The following is a 5,000-nucleotide window of genomic DNA, read 5'->3' as shown; positions in this document are numbered from 1 at the left end:
GTATTGCCCTCCTCACCCGTCAATACGGATCCGTATTGCCCTCTGACAAAAATTTCAAAATGAGCGAAAGCGATCAGTTTGAGTTTTACTATCCAGACGAAAATGCAAACATCAACAGCCATGAGGAAATTCAGAAGAAGCGAAGATTTGTTATTGAGGGTGATGATGAAGGCTAGAAACTATAGTTTGAATCACTTGTGTTGTTACTTTAAATTAAAGCTATTTTAGCTGAGCCGTGTTGTCCGTTTTCTATGTATCATTGTAACTTGAAGTTAGCAAGTCATTGGTTGCATTCACACCCAATCTTAGTCTCAAGTAAAAAAGCCTACTTTTATGCGCATAGGCGCCAAAATGACAGTCAACAGGTGACGCAGCCGCAAGGCACACGCAATGGAGGCAGTTGGAAACGGTGTAACAGGCCAAATTAACCCCCGTCCAGATTAAACCTGGTTATACTTAGGCCCAGGCCAGAGTATACCCCGGGGATAAACTGTCCTAGGCCAAACTATACAGGGGGGAGGGGGGGGGGGTAAAATAGCCTAGGCCAGACTATACAGGGGGGGGGGGGGGGGGGGTAAAATAGCCGAGGCCAGACTATGCTCCCGCAGGCAGGGCCGGTCCTTCCTTTTTAATTTTTTTAGAATCTCACATACACATATTTCAATGTTTAAGATTCTGTATATGGCAAACAGTATACTTATTTTCTTACTATTCAAGTATAAGTAAAAGAAAACCAAACAAACACACATACAAATAAAGAAACAAAAACAATACCATAGTAACAAAACTATAAATAAAGCAGGGAGAAATAATTTTCCATAGAGTAAAGAAATAGAGTCAGGCCATTTATCTGTGACATAGTTGCACCACTTTTGCCAGTGCTTAAGAAATGTTTCCATTCTTTGGTTAACATGAGCTGTAATCTTCTCCATTCTGTAGATTTCTGTTACAATGTCTCTCCATGAGGTAATTGTAGGACACTCTGGTAATAAACATTTTCTGGTAATAGTCTTTATACTGGCCACCAGCATTTATCAAGTGTCTGTCCCCTTTCAGCCAACTTTGAGGTATATTTCCAAGGTACAGAATCTTAAAGTCCAAAGGAATGTCCTCGCAAAAGATGTCCTGTAAAGTATTGTGTATCGCCTTCCAAAAGTCTTTAATGATGGGACAGTCCCAGAAGATGTGGTAATGGTAATGTGGCGAGAAAACCTGTGGGGGTAGTGGGCCAAAAAGACATTCCAGGCCCATTATGTAATGGCCATTGTTCTTGTCTGAGGTGTCCCAGGTAACTCATCAATATGCATTTGTAGGGTCACACATTTTGGAGAGGCACAGGTCACTCTGCTTTTATAAATATGTAGTAGTGAAACCACACACACTTTCTGAATGCTAAACTCACATATGTATAGCCAACACCTATGTTTACAAGGTTCAGAGTTCAAAAGTCCGAAATCTTTACATTGTTTTTTTGTACAAATTCTGAGCAGCTCTGAATGAAGATTTTCGCAAGGGTGATTTTACATTTGATTTAAATACAATTTTATTTTACTACATTCCTTTTACTCTAATGTTGTTATTGCTGATGTCTTCTGTAACATAATCATATATGCCACTTGTGCATCAATACTTTTAGCTAGGGGAAATATACAAAAACATCAAGGCATGCGAGACTTCCTAAAAAAGTAAAACAGGCCTCTGTCCCTGAAGGGTTAATGTATGCTGTTGAATGGGTTTTATTATCTAGAAAGCGTTCATATATGGCTGATATCACCCCTTTACTGCAGTTTGACTTATATGCTCTTTTAAACTGGTCTATGAAACTGGAGTTTGCATTTTTAACATTTTTGTTGACGTTATGTATCTAAAGAAGTCCTGTTTCTCCAAACATAATTTTCTTGAATCATTTCAAAACTAAACATTATGTTTCCATTCATAATATTGCATAAAGCTGTTTCCATTATCTCTCAATTTTTTAAATCTGATATTTGGTGTGAAGTCTGAGTCATATCCACACCATTTAAGGGACAGTAGATCTCCTTCTAGTTTATATTCTCTAATGATATTTTTCCACACCTTAAGGGTCAATTTGACCCATGGATTATCAGTGTTGCAGTTTAGAGTCAGCTATAATTGCTTGTATTGGAATGGGAAATATTTTTTCTTCAATGTCTTTCCACTGTGCATCATATGAAGGATTGCACCAGCATATTATAGCTCTTGTCTGGGCGGCATAGTAGTATTCCTTGGGCAGACCCCATCCTCCCTTCTCCTTCACTAACTGCAGTGTTTAGAGATGAACCCTTGGTCTCTTGCCTTGCCACAAGTATCTAGACAGCATTTTGTCTCATTCATTTAACTGGCTTTGAGAAACTTCTATTGGTAGGGTTTGAAATAAATAGAACAATCTGGGTAATATGTTCATTTTAATAGATTGTACTCTTGAACTGAAACTAAAGAAAGGTATGAGGTTCCATCTTGTGATATCTTCTTTGATTTTTTGGTGTATAAGTGAATAGTTATATTCTGATAGTTTTGACAGATCTTTTGGAATAGTTATGCCTAGGTACTTAAAGGATTTTGCTTGCCATGACCATGGATATTTGCTCTCCATTTCTGATGTTGGATTATAGTTATACGATAGCACTTGGGTTTTACCCACATTAACCTTATATCCATGTAAAGTGAACATCTTATAATCTATATTTAAAACAGATATTGGTCTGAATGACGCACACTCCGTTTTATCCTTGCCTTCCTTTGGAATGGCAGAAATAATGGCCTCCTTCCAACTAGGTGGCGTTTGTGCCTTTTCCAGGACCTAGTTTAGTGTAGGAAGTATGATAGGAATCAAGTCATTTTTTAAACTCCTTGTACCACTCAGCTGTATAACCATCAGAACCTGGAGCTTTACCTACTTTAACCCTCTGAAGTCCACGCTCCCTGTGCAGGGATATGGTGGTTTTTATGGGGAATTGCTTTTAAAGCTCAGCCAGTTTTTGTCGGAGAGACATAGAAATTACACCCCCAGAAACCTTGAACCCTTTTCTTTTCAAATTTACACAGTTTGAAACAAATATATAAATAAGCACTTTGTAAGGAGAATAGGACTAGTCTCTTGCACTTTTCAGTCTCTGAGTGAGGTTTCAGCTCCTAACGACCCGCCCATTAGCAAATGACAGCTATTCATATGATAAGGGTATGGTAATTCAGTGATCTCTATTGGGCCATGGTGTGTCAAGAAATCCTGTGGGGGGTACGGGCCACAAAGACATTCCAGGGCCATTAGGTAAGGGCCATTGTTCTTGTCTGAGGTGTCCCAGGTGTGTTTACACCTAACTCATCAATATGCATTTGTAGGGACACTAGTTTTGAAAAGGTACAGGTCACTCTAAAATTATAAATATATAGTAGTGAAACCACACACACTTTCTAAATGCTAAACTCACCTTTGTAAAACTAACACTTATGTTTACAAAGTTCAGAGTTCAAAAGCCTTGCTCCAAAATCTTTACAATGTATTTTTTGTACAAAGTCTGAGCACCTCTGAAAGTATGTTTTTGGAAGGGTTTGTTTAGATTTGATTTAAATTCAATCTTTTTTTACTACATTCCTTTCATTCCCATGTTATTATTGCTGAGGTATTCTAGAATATAATCATACATGCCACTTTTGCCTCAATGTTTTTAGTTAGGTGAAATAAACTAAAATATCAAGGCATGGCAGACTACCTAAGAGAGTGAAAAACAGGCTCGGACTCAGTAGTGTTAAGTCTGCTAATTGCCGCTTGCAGTTCGTTTTCTGTTATCTCAGCGATTAGCTCTTGGTTTTGCTCTTCATTAAGAGTCGGTCATTTCAGGGTGTTCAAGAAAGTATCAATCTGGACTATGCCTCCTCCTGGAACTCTTATACTTTTTTTTTTTTTTACATATACATTTTTTGTAAAATGCTTCAAATGCTTCATGAATCTCACTTAGTTTGTTTTTGACCTCCTTTGTTCTAGGGTGTCATATTTTATTATCTGTATTTTCAGCTATTTTTTTCTTCAGTTTCCATGCCAGTATTTTCATTGATTTTGGGCCACTTTTCATAATGTCTCAGATACATGAGGTTTCTTTTAATGTCTTGTGTGGTTAAACCTCTAATTTAATTTCTGATTTTCTCGATTTCCTCGATTTCGATCTGAACTGGTCTTGTGTTTTGATTCCAAATTCTTCAATTTTTGTTGGAGCTCCTCTAGAGCCTTTTTTCTTTGTCTTTTCTTATGTGAGGTTATTGCTATAGTTTTTCCTCTTAAAACAGCTTTCATAGTATCCCACAGTATAAGAGGTGAGACCTCATCAGTATCATTAAATTCTAGGAAAACACTAATTTCTTTTCTAACATCTTGTTTGAAACAAGGATCATTGAGTAGGCCAGAGTTTAGTTTCCATAAAGTATTTCGGGGTGGTAGGTCAAGGTCAACAGTTAGATATATATAGGTGCATGGTCACTCAAATCAATTGTCCCAATATCACATGTATGTATTTTATCTCTTTCCCTCCCAAATGCTTCATGCCCATGCTTCACGTAGGATTTCTTCTTTAGTCTTGTTTCTCAGGAATCGAATCACTATTGACCGTGGCTTATCTTCCCCATATGTATATATATTTTTGTTTTTGCTGGGCAGAGTTTTTTGCGTCCATTCTATTTCTCCAACCAATATTTTGACATTAAAAAACATATTTAACGTAAGTAACTCATCAACAATCGTGCATCTTACTTTTATGCAAACACCAACAACGGGTTTATAGAACATTCATTTCTGTTTCTATGGTGATGGTTGTCCTTCATTAATCCCAGACTGGTCTCTGTCTCTGTTCTTTTTTAGTTTTCTGTGGGTTTTGGACATTGTTAAATTAGACTTCATCATCAATATGTGTGGAGAATTGATGTATTGATTATTATTACTATTATTTTAACGATAATAACACATACGAATATTTAATAGTATACATATT

Source organism: Clupea harengus, chromosome 23 (assembly GCF_900700415.2).
Source record: "Clupea harengus chromosome 23, Ch_v2.0.2, whole genome shotgun sequence".
In the NCBI taxonomy this organism is placed as follows: domain Eukaryota; kingdom Metazoa; phylum Chordata; class Actinopteri; order Clupeiformes; family Clupeidae; genus Clupea; species Clupea harengus.
The sequence above is the reverse complement of the archived record's forward strand: the minus strand, read 5'-3'. Positions refer to the sequence as shown.